We start from the raw sequence: 19,113 nt of genomic DNA, 5'->3' as shown, positions 1-19,113 counted from the left end.
TCAAGCCAGCCAGCCCTTTACTTATGACACAGGCGCATGCTTGGCACTACTTTGTTGATGCACGTGAGGCTACTGCGCACACAATTCACAAACACAGAAAATATTTTTTTTTTTGGTTTGGACTGGAGTGTACTTTGGGAGTTAAAGCACCCTTTAACGGTCAAGCCAGCCGGCCCTTTACTTATGACACAGGCGCACGCTTGGCACTACTTTGTTGATGCACGTGCGGCTACTGCACACACAATTCACAAAAACAGAAAATATATATTTTTTTGGTTTGGACTGGAGTGTACATTGGGGGTTACAGCACCCTTTAACGGTCAAGCCAGCCGGCCCTTTACTTATGACACAGGCGCACGCTTGGCACTACTTTGATGATGCACGTGCGGCTACTGCGCACACAATTCACAAACACAGAAAATATATATTTTTTTGGTTTGGACTGGAGTGTACATTGGGTGTTACAGCACCCTTTAACGGTCAAGCCAGCCGGCCCTTTACTTATGACACAGGCACACGCTTGGCACTACTTTGATGATGCACGTGCGGCTACTGCGCACACAATTCACAAACACAGAAAATAATATTTTTGGGGGTTTGGAGTGTACTTTGGGGGTTACAGCACCCTTTAATGGTCAAGCCAGCTGGCCCTTTACTTATGACACAGGCGCACGCTTGGCACTACTTTGTTGATGCACGTGCGGCTACAGCGCACACAATTCACAAACACAGAAAATAATTATTTTTTTGCTTTGGACTGGAGTGTACTTTGGAAGTTACAGCACCCTTTAACGGTCAAGCCAGCCGGCCCTTTACTTATGACACAGGCGCACGCTTGGCACTACTTTGTTGATGCACAAGCTGCTACTGCGCACACAATTCACAAACACAGAAAATAATTTATTTTTTGGTTTGGACTGGAGAGAACTTTGGAGGTTGCAGCACCCTTTAACGGTCAAGCCAGTTGTCCCTTTACTTATGACACAGGCGCACGCTTGGCACTACTTTGTTGATGCACGTGCGGCTACTGCGCACACAATTCACAAACACAGAAAATAATTTTTTTTTTGGTTTGGACTGGAGTGTACTTTGGGAGTTACAGCACCCTTTAACGGTCAAGCCAACTGGGCCTTTACTTATGACACAGGCGCACGCTTGGCACTACTTTGTTGATGCACGTGCGGCTACTGCGCACACAATTCACAAACACAGAAAAAATATTTTGTTATTTGGTTTGGAGTGTACTTTGGGGGTTACAGCACCCTTTAACGGTCAAGCCAGTTGTCCCTTTACATATGACACAGGCGCACGCTTGGCACTACTTTGTTGATGCACGTGAGGCTACTGCGCAAACAATTCACAAACACAGAAAAAAATTTTTTTTTGGTTTGGAGTGTACTTTTGGGGTTACAGCACCTTTTAACGGTCAAGCCAGCCAGCCCTTTACTTATGACACAGGCGCACGCTTGGCACTACTTTGTTGATGCACTTGCGGCTACTGCGCACACAATTCACAAACACAGAAAATATTTTTTTTTTTGGTTTGGACTGGAGTGTACTTTGGGAGTTAAAGCACCCTTTAACGGTCAAGCCAGCCGGCCCTTTACTTATGACACAGGCGCACGCTTGGCACTACTTTGTTGATGCACGTGCGGCTACTGCACACACAATTCACAAAAACAGAAAATATATATTTTTTTGGTTTGGACTGGAGTGTACATTGGGGGTTACAGCACCCTTTAACGGTCAAGCCAGCCGGCCCTTTACTTATGACACAGGCGCACGCTTGGCACTACTTTGATGATGCACGTGCGGCTACTGCGCACACAATTCACAAACACAGAAATTTTTTTTTTTTTGCTTTGGACTGGAGTGTACTTTGGGAGCTACAGCACCCTTTAATGGTCAAGCCAGCCTGCCCGTTACTTATGACACAGGCGCACGCTTGGCACTACTTTGTTGATGCACGTGCGGCTACGGCGCACACAATTCACAAACACAGAAAATAATTTTTTTTTTTGGTTTGGACTGGAGAGTACTTTGGGGGTTACAGCACCCTTTAACAGTCAAGCCAGCCGGCCCTTTACTTATGACACAGGCGCACGCTTGGCACTACTTTGTTGATGCACGTGCGGCTACTGCGCACACAATTCACAAACACAGAAAATAATATTTTTTGGGGTTTGGTGTGTACTTTGGGGGTTACAGCACCCTTTTAGTGGTCAAGCCAGCTGGCCCTTTACTTATGACACAGGCGCACGCTTGGCACTACTTTGTTGATGCACGTGCGGCTACTGCGCACACAATTCACAAACACAGAAAATATTTTTTTTTTGGTTTGGACTGTAGTGTATTTGGGAGTTACAGCACCCTTTACCGGTCAAGCCAGCCGGGCCTTTACTTATGACACAGGCGCACGCTTGGCACTACTTTGTTGATGCACGTGCGGCTACTGCGCACACAATTCACAAACACAGAAAAAATATTTTGTTATTTGGTTTGGAGTGTACTTTGGGGGTTACAGCACCCTTTAACGGTCAAGCCAGCCTGCCTTTTACTTATGACACAGGCGCACGCTTGGCACTACTTTGTTGATGCACGTGCGGCTACTGCGCACACAATTCACAAACACAGAAAAAAATATTTTTTTTGGTTTGGAGTGTACTTTGGGGGTTACAGCACCCTTTAACGGTCAAGCCAGCCGGCCCTTTACTTATGACACAGGCGCAAGCTTGGCACTACTTTGTTGATGCACGTGCGGCTACTGCGCACACAATTCACAAACACAGAAAATATTTTTTTTTTTGGTTTGGACTGGAGTGTACTTTGGGAGTTACAGCACCCTTTAACGGTCAAGCCAGCCGGCCCTTTACTTATGACACAGGCGCACGCTTGGCACTACTTTGTTGATGCTCGTGCGGCTACTGCGCTCACAATTCACAAACACAGAAAAAATATTTTGTTATTTGGGTTGGAGTGTACTTTGGGGGTTACAGCACCCTTTAACGGTCATGCCAGCTGGCCCTTTACTTATGGCACAGGGTCACGCTTGGCACTACTTTGTTGATGCACGTGCGGCTACTGCGCACACAATTCACAAACAGAAAATATTTTTTTTTTGTTTTGGACTGGACTGTACTTTGGGGGTTACAGCACCCTTTAACGGTCAAGCCAGCCGGCCCTTTACTTATGACACAGGCGCACATTTGGCACTACATTGTTGATGCACGTGCGGCTACTGCGCACACAATTCACAAACACAGAAAAAATATTTTGTTATTTGGTTTGGAGTGTACTTTGGGGGTTACAGCACCCTGTAACGGTCAAGCCAGCCGGCCCTTTACTTATGACACAGGCGCACGCTTGGCACTACTTTGTTGATGCACGTGCGGCTACTGCGCACACAATTCACAAACACAGAAAATATTTATTTTTTTGGTTTGGACTGGAGTGTACTTTGGGAGTTAAAGCACCCTTTAACGGTCAAGCCAGCTGGCCCTTTACTTATGACACAGGCGCAAGCTTGGCACTACTTTGTTGATGCACGTGCGGCTACTGCGCACACAATTCACAAACACAGAAAAAATATTTTGTTATTTGGTTTGGAGTGTACTTTGGGGGTTACAGCACCCTTTAACGGTCAAGCCAGCCGGCCCTTTACTTATGACACTGGCGCACGCTTGGCACTATTTTGTTGATGCACGTGCGGCTACTGCGCACACAATTCACAAACACAGAAAATATATATTATTTTGTTTTGAACTGGAGTGAATTTTGGGGGTTACAGCACCCTTTAACGGTCAAGCCAGCCGGCCCTTTACTTATGACACAGGCGCACGCTTGGCACTACTTTGATGATGCACGTGCGGCTACTGCGCACTCAATTCACAAACAGAAAATTTTTTTTTTTGCTTTGGACTGGAGTGTACTTTGGGAGCTAGAGCACCCTTTAAAGGTCAAGCCAGCCTGCCCTTTACTTATGACACAGGCGCACGCTTGGCACTACTTTGTTGATGCACGTGCGGCTACGGCGCACACAATTCACAAACACAGAAAATAATTTTTTTTTTTGGTTTGGACTGGAGAGTACTTTGGGGGTTACAGCACCCTTTAACAGTCAAGCCAGCCGGCCCTTTACTTATGACACAGGCGCACGCTTGGCACTACTTTGTTGATGCACATGCGGATACTGCGCACACAATTCACAAACACAGAAAATAATATTTTTTGGGGTTTGGTGTGTACTTTGGGGGTTACAGCACCCTTTTAGTGGTCAAGCCAGCTGGCCCTTTACTTATGACACAGGCGCACGCTTGGCACTACTTTGTTGATGCACGTGCGGCTACGGCGCACACAATTCACAAACAGAAAATAATTTTTTTTTTTGGTTTGGACTGGAGAGTACTTTGGGGGTTACAGCACCCTTTAACAGTCAAGCCAGCCGGCCCTTTACTTATGACACAGGCGCACGCTTGGCACTACTTTGTTGATGCACATGCGGCTACTGCGCACACAATTCACAAACACAGAAAATAATATTTTTGGGGGTTTGGTGTGTACTTTGGGGGTTACAGCACCCTTTTAGTGGTCAAGCCAGCTGGCCCTTTACTTATGACACAGGCGCACGCTTGGCACTACTTTGTTGATGCACGTGCGGCTACTGCGCACACAATTCACAAACACAGAAAATATTTTTTTTTTTGGTTTGGACTGGAGAGTACTTTGGGTGTTACAGCACCCTTTAACGGTCAAGCCAGTTGTCCCTTTACTTATGACACAGGCGCACGCTTGGCACTACTTTGTTGATGCACGTGCGGCTACTGCGCACACAATTCACAAACACAGAAAATATATATTTTTTGTTTTGAACTGGAGTGAATTTTGGGGGTTACAGCACCCTTTAACGGTCAAGCCAGCCGGCCCTTTACTTATGACACAGGCGCACGCTTGGCACTACTTTGTTGATGCACGTTCGGCTACTGTGCACACAATTCACAAACACAGAAAAAATATTTTGTTATTTGGTTTGGAGTGTACTTTGGGGGTTACAGCACCCTTTAACGGTCAAGCCAGCCGGCCCTTTACTTATGACACAGGCGCACGCTTGGCACTACTTTGTTGATGCACGTGCGGCTACTGCGCACACAATTCACAAACACAGAAAAAATATTTTGTTATTTGGTTTGGAGTGTACTTTGGGGGTTACAGCACCCTTTAACGGTCAAGCCAGCTGGCCCTTTACTTATGACACAGGCGCATACTTGGCACTACTTTGTTGATGCACGTGCGGCTACTGCGCACACAATTCACAAAAACAGAAAATTTATTTTTTTTTGGTTTGGACTGGAGTGTACTTTGGGGGTTACAGCACCCTTTAACGGTCAAGCCAGCCGGCCCTTTACTTATGACACAGGCGCACGCTTGGCAATACTTTGTTGATGCACGTGCGGCTACTGCTCACACAATTCACAAACACAGAAAATATTTTTTTTTGGTTTGGACTGGAGTGTACTTTGGGGGTTACAGCACCCTTTAACGGTCAAGCCAGCCAGCCCTTTACTTATGACACAGGCACACGCTTGGCACTACTTTGTTGATGCACGTGCTGCTACTGCGCACACAATTCACAAACACAGAAAATATATATTTTTTTGTTTTGGACAGGAGTGTACTTTGGGGGTTACAGCACCCTTTAACGGTCAAGCCAGCCTGCCCTTTACTTATAACACAGGCGCACGCTTGGCACTACTTTGTTTATGCACGTGCGGCTACTGCGCACACAATTCACAAACACAGAAAAAATATTTTGTTATTTGGTTTGGAGTGTACTTTGGGGGTTACAGCACCCTTTAACGGTCAAGCCAGCCTGCCTTTTACTTATGACACAGGCGCACGCTTGGCACTACTTTGTTGATGCACGTGCGGCTACTGCGCACACAATTCACAAACACAGAAAAAAATATTTTTTTTGGTTTGGAGTGTACTTTGGGGGTTACAGCACCCTTTAACGGTCAAGCCAGCCGGCCCTTTACTTATGACACAGGCGCAAGCTTGGCACTACTTTGTTGATGCACGTGCGGCTACTGCGCACACAATTCACAAACACAGAAAATATTTTTTTTTTTGGTTTGGACTGGAGTGTACTTTGGGAGTTACAGCACCCTTTAACGGTCAAGCCAGCCGGCCCTTTACTTATGACACAGGCGCACGCTTGGCACTACTTTGTTGATGCTCGTGCGGCTACTGCGCTCACAATTCACAAACACAGAAAAAATATTTTGTTATTTGGGTTGGAGTGTACTTTGGGGGTTACAGCACCCTTTAACGGTCATGCCAGCTGGCCCTTTACTTATGACACAGGGTCACGCTCGGCAATACTTTGTTGATGCACGTGCGGCTACTGCGCACACAATTCACAAACAGAAAATATTTTTTTTTTGTTTTGGACTGGACTGTACTTTGGGGGTTACAGCACCCTTTAACGGTCAAGCCAACCGGCCCTTTACTTATGACACAGGCGCACGTTTGGCACTACATTGTTGATGCACGTGCGGCTACTGCGCACACAATTCACAAACACAGAAAATATTTATTTTTTTGGTTTGGACTGGAGTGTACTTTGGGAGTTAAAGCACCCTTTAACGGTCAAGCCAGCTGGCCCTTTACTTATGACACAGGCGCAAGCTTGGCACTACTTTGTTGATGCACGTGCGGCTACTGCGCACACAATTCACAAACACAGAAAAAATATTTTGTTATTTGGTTTGGAGTGTACTTTGGGGGTTACAGCACCCTTTAACGGTCAGGCCAGCTGGCCCTTTACTTATGACACTGGCGCACGCTTGGCACTACTTTGTTGATGCACGTGCGGCTACTGCGCACACAATTCACAAACACAGAAAATATATATTATTTTGTTTTGAACTGGAGTGAATTTTGGGGGTTACAGCACCCTTTAACGGTCAAGCCAGCCGGCCCTTTACTTATGACACAGGCGCACGCTTGGCACTACTTTGATGATGCACGTGCGGCTACTGCGCACTCAATTCACAAACAGAAAATTTTTTTTTTGCTTTGGACTGGAGTGTACTTTGGGAGCTACAGCACCCTTTAAAGGTCAAGCCAGCCTGCCCTTTACTTATGACACAGGCGCACGCTTGGCACTACTTTGTTGATGCACGTGCGGCTACGGCGCACACAATTCACAAACACAGAAAATCATTTTTTTTTTTGGTTTGGACTGGAGAGTACTTTGGGGGTTACAGCACCCTTTAACAGTCAAGCCAGCCGGCCCTTTACTTATGACACAGGCGCACGCTTGGCACTACTTTGTTGATGCACATGCGGATACTGCACACACAATTCACAAACACAGAAAATAATATTTTTTGGGGTTTGGTGTGTACTTTGGGGGTTACAGCACCCTTTTAGTGGTCAAGCCAGCTGGCCCTTTACTTATGACACAGGCGCACGCTTGGCACTACTTTGTTGATGCACGTGCGGCTACGGCGCACACAATTCACAAACACAGAAAATAATTTTTTTTTTTGGTTTGGACTGGAGAGTACTTTGGGGGTTACAGCACCCTTTAACAGTCAAGCCAGCCGGCCCTTTACTTATGACACAGGCGCACGCTTGGCACTACTTTGTTGATGCACATGCGGCTACTGCGCACACAATTCACAAACACAGAAAATAATATTTTTTGGGGTTTGGTGTGTACTTTGGGGGTTACAGCACCCTTTTAGTGGTCAAGCCAGCTGGCCCTTTACTTATGACACAGGCGCACGCTTGGCACTACTTTGTTGATGCACGTGCGGCTACTGCGCACACAATTCACAAACACAGAAAATATTTTTTTTTTTTGTTTGGACTGGAGAGTACTTTGGGTGTTACAGCACCCTTTAACGGTCAAGCCAGTTGTCCCTTTACTTATGACACAGGCGCACGCTTGGCACTACTTTGTTGATGCACGTGCGGCTACTGCGCACACAATTCACAAACACAGAAAATATATAATTTTTGTTTTGAACTGGAGTGAATTTTGGGGGTTACAGCACCCTTTAACGGTCAAGCCAGCCGGCCCTTTACTTATGACACAGGCGCACGCTTGGCACTACTTTGTTGATGCACGTTCGGCTACTGTGCACACAATTCACAAACACAGAAAAAATATTTTGTTATTTGGTTTGGAGTGTACTTTGGGGGTTACAGCACCCTTTAACGGTCAAGCCAGCCGGCCCTTTACTTATGACACAGGCGCACGCTTGGCACTACTTTGTTGATGCACGTGCGGCTACTGCGCACACAATTCACAAACACAGAAAAAATATTTTGTTATTTGGTTTGGAGTGTACTTTGGGGGTTAAAGCACCCTTTAACGGTCAAGCCAGCTGGCCCTTTACTTATGACACAGGCGCATACTTGGCACTACTTTGTTGATGCACGTGCGGCTACTGCGCACACAATTCACAAAAACAGAAAATTTATTTTTTTTTGGTTTGGACTGGAGTGTACTTTGGGGGTTACAGCACCCTTTAACGGTCAAGCCAGCCGGCCCTTTACTTATGACACAGGCGCACGCTTGGCAATACTTTGTTGATGCACGTGCGGCTACTGCTCACACAATTCACAAACACAGAAAATATTTTTTTTTGGTTTGGACTGGAGTGTACTTTGGGGGTTACAGCACCCTTTAACGGTCAAGCCAGCCAGCCCTTTACTTATGACACAGGCACACGCTTGGCACTACTTTGTTGATGCACGTGCTGCTACTGCGCACACAATTCACAAACACAGAAAAAATATATTTTTTTGTTTTGGACAGGAGTGTACTTTGGGGGTTACAGCACCCTTTAACGGTCAAGCCAGCCTGCCCTTTACTTATAACACAGGCGCACGCTTGGCACTACTTTGTTTATGCACGTGCGGCTACTGCGCACACAATTCACAAACAGAAAATATTTTTTTTTTTGGTTTGGACTGGAGTGTACTTTGGGGGTTACAGCACCCTTTAACGGTCAAGCCAGCCGGCCCTTTACTTATAACACAGGCGCATGCTTGGCACTACTTTGTTGATGCACGTGCGGCTACTGCGCACACAATTCACAAACACAGAAAAAATATTTTGTTATTTGGTTTGGAGTGTACATTGGGGGTTACAGCACCCTTTAACGGTCAAGCCAGCCTGCCTTTTACTTATGACACAGGCGCACGCTTGGCACTACTTTGTTGATGCACGTGCGGCTACTGCGCACACAATTCACAAACACAGAAAAAAAAATTTTTTTTGGTTTGGAGTGTACTTTGGGGGTTACAGCACCCTTTAACGGTCAAGCCAGCCGGCCCTTTACTTATGACACAGGCGCACGCTTGGCACTACTTTGTTGATGCACGTGCGGCTACTGCGCACACAATTCACAAACACAGAAAATATTTTTTTTTTTGGTTTGGACTGGAGTGTACTTTGGGAGTTACAGCACCCTTTAACGGTCAAGCCAGCCGGCCCTTTACTTATGACACAGGCACACGCTTGGCACTACTTTGTTGATGCTCGTGCGGCTACTGCGCACACAATTCACAAACACAGAAAAAATATTTTGTTATTTGGGTTGGAGTGTACTTTGGGGGTTACAGCACCCTTTAACGGTCAAGCCAGCTGGCCCTTTACTTATGACACAGGGTCACGCTTGGCACTACTTTGTTGATGCACGTGCGGCTACTGCGCACACAATTCACAAACAGAAAATATTTTTTTTTTGTTTTGGACTGGAGTGTACTTTGGGGGTTACAGCACCCTTTAACGGTCAAGCCAGCCGGCCCTTTACTTATGACACAGGCGCACGCTTGGCACTACATTGTTGATGCACGTGCGGCTACTGCGCACACAATTCACAAACACAGAAAATATTTATTTTTTTGGTTTGGACTGGAGTGTACTTTGGGAGTTACAGTACCCTTTAACGGTCAAGCCAGCCGGCCCTTTACTTATGACACAGGCGCAAGCTTGGCACTACTTTGTTGATGCACGTGCGGCTACTGCGCACACAATTCACAAACACAGAAAAAATATTTTGTTATTTGCTTTGGAGTGTACTTTGGGGGTTACAGCACCCTTTAACGGTCAAGCCAGCCGGCCCTTTACTTATGACACAGGCACACGCTTGGCACTACTTTGTTGATGCACGTGCGGCTACTGCGCACACAATTCACAAACACAGAAAAAAATATTTTTTTTGGTTTGGAGTGTACTTTGGGGGTTACAGCACCCTTTAACGGTCAAGCCAGCCGGCCCTTTACTTATGACACAGGCGCACGCTTGGCACTACTTTGTTGATGCACGTGCGGCTACTGCGCACACAATTCACAAACACAGAAAATATATTTTTTTTTGGTTTGGACTGGAGTGTACTTTGGGAGTTACAGCACCCTTTAACGGTCAAGCCAGCCGGCCCTTTACTTATGACACAGGCGCACGCTTGGCACTACTTTGTTGATGCTCGTGCGGCTACTGCGCACACAATTCACAAACACAGAAAAAATATTTTGTTATTTGGGTTGGAGTGTACTTTGGGGGTTACAGCACCCTTTAACGGTCAAGCCAGCTGGCCCTTTACTTATGACACAGGGTCACGCTTGGCACTACTTTGTTGATGCACGTGCGGCTACTGCACACACAATTCACAAACAGAAAATATTTTTTTTTTGTTTTGGACTGGAGTGTACTTTGGGGGTTACAGCACCCTTTAACGGTCAAGCCAGCCGGCCCTTTACTTATGACACAGGCGCACGCTTGGCACTACATTGTTGATGCACGTGCGGCTACTGCGCACACAATTCACAAACACAGAAAATATTTTTTTTTTTTGGTTTGGACTGGAGTGTACTTTGGGAGTTACAGTACCCTTTAACGGTCAAGCCAGCCGGCCCTTTACTTATGACACAGGCGCAAGCTTGGCACTACTTTGTTGATACACGTGCTGCTACTGCACACACAATTCACAAACACAGAAAAAATATTTTGTTATTTGGTTTGGAGTGTACTTTGGGGGTTACAGCACCCTTTAACGGTCAAGCCAGCCGGCCCTTTACTTATGACACAGGCGCACGCTTGGCACTACTTTGTTGATGCACGTGCGGCTACTGCGCACACAATTCACAAACACAGAAAATATATATTTTTTGTTTTGAACTGGAGTGAATTTTGGGGGTTACAGCACCCTTTAACGGTCAAGCCAGCCGGCCCTTTACTTATGACACAGGTGTACGCTTGGCAATACTTTGTTGATGCACGTGCGGCTACCTCGCACACAATTCACAAACATAGAAAAAATATTTTTTTTTTTGGTTTGGACTGGAGTGTACTTTGGGGGTTACAGCACCCTTTAACGGTCAAGCCAGCCGGCCCTTTACTTATGACACAGGCGCACGCTTGGCACTACTTTGTTGATGCATGTGCTGCTACTGCGCACACAATTCACAAACACAGAAAATATATATTTTTTTGTTTTGGACTGGAGTGTACTTTGGGGGTTACAGCACCCTTTAACGGTCAAGCCAGCCGGCCCTTTACTTATGACACAGGCGCACGCTTGGCACTACTTTGTTGATGCACGTGCGGCTACTGTGCACACAATTCACAAACACAGAAAAAATATTTTGTTATTTGGTTTGGAGTGTACTTTGGGGGTTACAGCACCCTTTAACGGTCAAGCCAGCTGGCCCTTTACTTATGACACAGGCGCACGCTTGGCAATACTTTGTTGATGCACGTGCGGCTACTGCGCACACAATTCACAAACACAGAAAAAATATTTTGTTATTTGGTTTGGAGTGTACTTTGGGGGTTACAGCACCCTTTAACGGTCAAGCCAGCTGGCCCTTTACTTATGACACAGGCGCATACTTGGCACTACTTTGTTGATGCACGTGCTGCTACTGCGCACACAATTCACAAACACAGAAAATATATATTTTTTTGTTTTGGACTGGAGTGTACTTTGGGGGTTACAGCACCCTTTAACGGTCAAGCCAGCCGGCCCTTTACTTATAACACAGGCGCACGCTTGGCACTACTTTGTTGATGCACGTGCGGCTACTGCGCACACAATTCACAAACACAGAAAATAATATTTTTTTGGGTTTGGTGTGTACTTTGGGGGTTACAGCACCCTTTTAGTGGTCAAGCCAGCTGGCCCTTTACTTATGACACAGGCGCACGCTTGGCACTACTTTGTTGATGCACGTGCGGCTACTGCGCACACAATTCACAAACACAGAAAAAACATTATTTTTTTAGCACTTGGGGGGAGCACCCCTGATGGACAGAGCACCCCCTGGACAACACCTCAGCACCCCTTTAGAACTGGGACACTGAACAGGACTTTGGAGTGGACAGAGCCCCTATGGATAACTGACTGCACAACACAGTCCAGCCAGCCCCTATGGTCTTTGAAGTAGTGGACACAGCCCCTATTAACAACAGCAGCACAGCACAACACAGCCAGCCCCTATGGACTTTGAAGTAGTGGACACAGCCCCTATGGACAACAGCAGCACAGTGCAGCACAGCACAACACTACTCTGCACTACACTACACTACACAGCCAAGCCAGCCCTAACTCCCACCCTCCCTCTTCACTGTCCACAGCCGAGTGAGAAAATGGCGCCAACGCGGGTACCTTATATAGGATCCTAAACCCGCGAGACCCGGAAGGCGGGATGATGAAGTTTTGCCTCGATTTCAGATCCGAGTCAGGCGGGAAAAGTCGAGCCTGACTCGGATCGGCCTCGGATCGGGGTGGCTCGGGGGGGTTCGGATTTCAGAAATCCGAACCTGCTTACCCCTAGTTATAACAACCTGTTGCTAGATCTATTTAAACCCATACACTTCCTGTTGATCTGGTCTATGTATAACATGTCTGTGTTCTAATACTCTACAAGATGTGTATCATGTCCAATGGCTGCTTCGTGTGGTTTTTGTATGGTATATTATCAATTTTAAGGTCCTGTGGGTATCTGTTTTTTTATATGGTATATTTGTATTTCCCCAAGATTTATCATATTGTCACATATTTCTTATCCTACCCATTGAAACCTAAGTAGTTAGGCCAAGATGGCTGCCTAATCATGAGTAGGATGAATAATCTACGGAATTGAGGATTCTGAGGATATCTTGTACATTGTATATTATATTTTGTATTCACCCACTGTAAATATTGTAGCATGTCAAAGCCGGATAATTGGCTGAGACAGGTTCGGTTTAAAATTAAATCTGCGCGACGCCATTTTGCGAATGGCAATGAGACACCATTTTGCGACTGGCCGCCCAGCGCCATTTTAGTGAATCTCACCCATTATACGTACATACGGCGATGCTTTTGTTTAGCGTCGTGCATTTCCCACACAATAGAAAGAAGTTGAAAGTCCTCATCATATAAATACAGACAGTCACTAAAAAATATAAAATGATTAACCCTGCAAAACACGTACCATGGTGTACTCCACAAACACATAGTCGCACAGCGCTAACTAGCGTCTTTTCTTAATTCCCCAATAGTTACACACTGCACACTTTCATAAAAGGTTCCCTAGCATTAAAGTGTAATATTCAAGGTTTATTCAGTAATTATTAATGTTGTGAAATAAAGGTTATTTGATATCTAAGGTTTAGTACATGGTAAGCAGACCATGTTTGGTGTTGTACTGATCCACTGTGTCTCAACAGATTTCCGGTATCATCGGTGAGAAGATCGCAACATGCGTCTGCAAACTATGGAACATTAAAATGTACTCTGTAATGTTATCAGCTTAGATCAGCATGCAGCGGGAAAAAGGACACAAAGGGCTGTTGGAGGCTGGTTTGTGTCCATTCGAATTGACCTATGAACTATACTGTAACAGAAGAACCAGGAAGAAGAACCAATAGAATCATGCCAAAGTGTTCTATTGTATTGTCTATCCTTGTAAGAGTATATATGTGGACTCTCTAAACTTGAATGCCAGTCTTCTTGCTGTGCTGTTGATGGAGGTTTCTATACTGATGCCAGTATCTGGGTCCATAACGAGTGTGTATGTAACAACTGTACCTTGGGTATGTATGATTTATTTGCTCTAATTGTCTTTAGATCACAGCATGTAACCATCTGTTTTTATATTGAATAACTTTTTGTGCTTTGGAACCACACTCAAAGTCTTGTGCAACTCATTAATCTAAATAGCAACAATTATTAGAAGGTATAGGCAGGATTTTAGAAGGTATAGACAGGCAGGAATCGATAGTTGGGGGCTTGCAGTGTAAATCATGCTACCAGTCACTTGGTAACACTTGGTAGTGATCTCTCAGCAAAAGGGTGGAGGCGCCATAGCAGGAGAACGCATTGTGCCTTCGAAAATCTGCATCCACTTTTTTGCTGAGAGTCCGCTACCTGTTATTGTGGCTTAAGGAGCGCTGATTAAGAATCCAGAGACAAGGAAGGAAAAAGTTTGTTTTCCTTCATTGATCGATTTTTTTTTATGTTTAAAAGGGGAAGTCGCACAATAGCGTAAAGGTAATACGTTTTGTGTGGTAGTCACATTATTGTGTATGCGACTAGTCGCACAATAGCATATACATATTTTCTGTATTGCTGCCACATGCTTTTAAACAAAGCCGTTGAGAGTGCACGGTGATATTGATAGATAGCATTGTTGTAAATACCTTGATCAGTGTTGCCATAGTCTGGGAAAACATGTATTTTTCTGCACAGGAAAAGGGTGTGTAACAGTGAATATTTGTTGGTAGGGGTACCATGTTCCCTAGTTAAGGGTATCGTATGACCCATAAGTGCTAGGTGCCTGGTGTCGGCCTAGTGGCTCGGTAGTAGATACCGCAGTCTATACACATAAGCAGGTGTAGTTGTTGTCTATGTTGTAGTTTCGGCTCTCAGTGTGATAACAGTATTCAGTGACCTCTTAGGGTTATTTGATAATTGTAATTGAACCACACAGTTTTGGCTAAATTGTGATTGTGAACTGAGTAGAGGGTGGATAAAATCACTGAAAAGGGTAGGTGTTATTGGAATACCTACATGCTAGCAGTTGAAAGGTAGTCAAAAAGGGATTAGGTGCGTGGAAGCAGCCTGGCTATTCTTCCATAGGTGTGTGGGCACATCCTGTTAATATCGTCCACAGGTAAGTGAAAGTATCTTGACTGTCTTTCACCAGTTTAAATCTCTATTGAAAAGCTTTGGGTTATCCCAGAATGGGAGCCAAGCAAATGGTAGAGATGTTAGATGATGAGCTGCTGTTGGAAGCGCTGCTTGGGTCGGCACGGCATATTATGCATATGAAATACAGTGCTTATGCGATTAAGTACTGTGATGTATGGTTTAAAATGATGATGAAGAGTGTTAGACCGTTCCACAGAATTGGCAGCTTTGATAAGGAGGTATTGAACAATGTTCGAGATAGTATCTGTATGGTGCACTCTCGAATGAAAAAGGTAAAATATAACGAGTGTTTAAAATTATGGCAGCGTGAGGGGCATGTGTGGCTTAAAGGTGTGCACGTGATGCAAACTAGTGTGCACGCGTTGCAAACTAGCATTGCGAGCACATTACCGGAGAGTACACATGCAGCACTAAACTGCGGTGCGTGCATGCCACGAGATAGCACGCACATGCAGCAAGGTAGCGTTGCGGAAGGTATTGCCAGTGGTTCACGCGCACCACCACCGCCCTATGCGGATGGGGGTGCAGGTACAGTTATTGTAAAAACCCATAAAAATTTAACAAGTAACTTGTACCCTCTCTTGAGTAATCACAAAGAAAATGTTTATAATGCGGATAATGAGCCTGTTGTTATGTCTGCCATTTCCCATGCTGTACACGTCAGATGCTCCATCACAACAAGCACAAGTGGTGCCACCATCTTCATCAATGATAGTACAGGAAGTTTTAACAACCACTGCACCCATAGAGGAAGTTGTTAATCATATACGTAGCAGTAGTAGACTCAATCCCCAGCCAGGTAACAAGGTCAAAAGTAGCAGTGCGGCCGGTCTGCATCCCATCCAGACAATAACTGTTCCGAATGGGAATGCGGATGCGAACAGTGTAGTGCCCACAAGGGAGGTAGCAATGCATTGTCCTTGGACAAGAGCGGAGCTAAATTCCATATGAATGATTTCCCTGATCCTAAAAAGGAATTAGCCAAATGCCAAAGATTTTTGAAAAATTTGGGAAGTGCTCACGAGCCAACCAATAAGGATTGGTGAGTGGTATTAAGGGCTTGTCTTCTACACAATACAAATGTGAAAAAGTTTATCACAGATTACGTATTGGATGGAGATGGTCCCTTAACAGACGAGAGTAACCAAGATAACATTACCCGCATAATAACTCAATTGGGTGTATATTTTCCAGTAGTAGTTAACTGGAGTAAAATTTTCACCATAAAACAAAAAGAGAGTGAATCTGCAGAAGATTATTATAACCAAGCTTAATATCCTCTATCACCCAGTACACTGGGATAGAGGATATTAAAGATAGCTCTCATCACAGGGGAATGATCATCACTGTACTTATGGATGGTCTAAAAGAGAACCTAAAGACCTGAGTTCAGACCTCACTGCCTGGCTGGAGGGGAGTTATGTAGACACACTCATAGAATCCACTATTGAACATGATAAAAACATCATCAAAAAGAGAGAGACCCAGAGTGAGAAGCTAATGGCTGTTAGTATTCAAGCTCTAGAAGGAATGACTGTAAAATCACAGCCACCAGACACACATGTACTTGCACAGCTACACATCTGCACCAATCCTGCACCACCACAAATAGAGCCCTACCCCACTTATCACACACAGCCTCAAAACCCATACTATCCACAACCACCATATTACCCTCAACATCTTTGCCCACACCCACAATCTTTCCCTACCACTCAACCCACACAGCAACCCTTTCACCCACCCCACTCATGAAGGTGCTTTAACTGCAACCAAGTGGGACATGTAAGTAGGAACTGTAAGGTGAAGAAGGTAGGTCCCCTAACCAGGGAGTACGTGGATATCCCCATAAAGGATATACACAGAGTAGAGAAAATGTACAACAGTCAACAGCTCCAATTGTGGCTCAAAATGCTGTATTGGAGAGTGAGAGTCAATGCTATGGGTCAGGTAATACCTGTAGTCTACAGATAGTCAGGTTAACAGGAAGTACTAGGGAAGAACCGGTGATGATGGTGACGGTACTAAATATCCTTTTCTTGTAGACACAGGGGCGACCAGATCAGTGATAAAATCTACAGCTAATTTACAAGTGACCAGCGAGACAGTACCAGCAATGGGTGCAATGGGTAAAGTGCAACATTATCCTTTAACTAAATCCACAGTGGTCACTATCGGGACATTGCATACCAGGCATTCTTTCCTCCGGGCAGCAGTGGCTCCTTCTAACCTACTGGGAAGGGATATGTTATGTAATAAGGGATGTGTCATATATTGTACCCCTGATGGTATATTTCTAGATGTCCCAGAGAGAGTTGCACATGAGGTGAGGGCTATATTGGACACTCCCCAAAGGATAATGTATCACTCTACTGGTTCAGGTAAAAATCCATCTCAGGTAGATCAAATGTTATCCCAAATTCCAGATTCACTTTGGACCAAGGATGGACAGGACACTGGATTAATGGCAAATGTAGCTCCCATAATGGTAAATCTAAAAAGCGGTAGGCAAGCTCCAAAAATTCCCTGGTACCCATTAAAACAGGAGGTAGAATTAGGAGTTTATCCCATAATTGAGCGATTATTACAGCAGGGAATTTTAGTCCATACAGCAAGTGTAGCCAACAGTCCCATCTATCCTGTGAAGAAGAGTGGTGGCAGGGGTTATAGGCTGGTACAAGACCTTAGAGGGGTTAATAAGGTAGTAGAGAGCCAATTTCCAGCAGTGCCAAATCCCGCTGTCATTCTTATGCAGATCCCACCAAATGCAACCCATTTCACTGTCATTGACCTCTGTTCTGCTTTCTTCTCTGTGCCTCTTCATCCTGACTGTCAGTAGCTATTCGCTTTTACATACAGGGGTGTATAATACACATGGACACGATTGCCCCAGGGTTTCATAGACAGCCTCAGTATCTTCTCCCAGGAACTTACATGACTGTTTACAATCTTTTCAACCTGCCAATGGATCTGTTCTAATACAATATGTGGACGATTTATTGTTATGTTCTGATTTGTTTATGTCATGTTTAAATGATACTAAACTTTTATTGCTTCATCTCTCGCAAACAGGACACAAGGTTGCTAAGGACAAACTACAGCCATGCCAGTCCAGGGTTAAATACTTGGGACACTGCTTAACCCAGGGGTTATGACATCTGACAAATGACAGAATCCAAGCCATACAGAACATGACACTGCCGCAGAATCAACAGCAAATTCGTACCTTCTTGGGAATGTGTGGATACTGCAGATTGTGGATCCCAGGTTTTTCTATTTTGGCCTTGCCATTACAGGACTTAGGCCCTCATTCAGAGGCGGTCGGAGGATGGAAGCGGTCACTCAGAAACTGGGCGGCCGCTTGCATCCTGACCGGCCGCCTCTGTTTTGGTCGTTAGGCTGTGGGATTACACCCACAGCTCTAACAACTGCTAGGGTGATGGTCGCGATGGTCTTAGACCATCACGACCATCGGGGCTTACAATGAGACCCTAGGGTAGGGTCTCACTTGTCGTAAGCCCCGGAGAGCTTCTGGCTCTGTCAGAGCTGGAAGCTCTCCACTGACATCACTAGTGATGACAGTGGGGCCTCCCCCAAATGGCAGGCATTCCCATAGGAACGCCTCCATTTGTGCAGCCACCCCCCCGGCCTGCCTTCCAAAAGGGGTGAGCTGTCAATCAACATCGACAGCTCGCCCCCTTTGGAAAGAGACCTGCTACGACCGGCGCTGTCGGTCATATCGGGTCTCATGCATGCGCATGAAGGAGCCGGCTCCCTGGACAAACATAGACCATACAGCCGCCTCTGAATAAAACCCTTAGTCTCTTCCTCAAAGCCCGCTCGTGTCATACACACAGAGGAATCAGAGCAGGTTTTCCTTAATCTTAAGGATAGTCTGACAAGA

Source organism: Taudactylus pleione, unplaced genomic scaffold, assembly GCF_031769625.1.
Source record: "Taudactylus pleione unplaced genomic scaffold, aTauple2 ptg000064l, whole genome shotgun sequence".
In the NCBI taxonomy this organism is placed as follows: Eukaryota; Metazoa; Chordata; class Amphibia; order Anura; family Myobatrachidae; genus Taudactylus; species Taudactylus pleione.
This window is presented reverse-complemented; position numbering follows the sequence as displayed.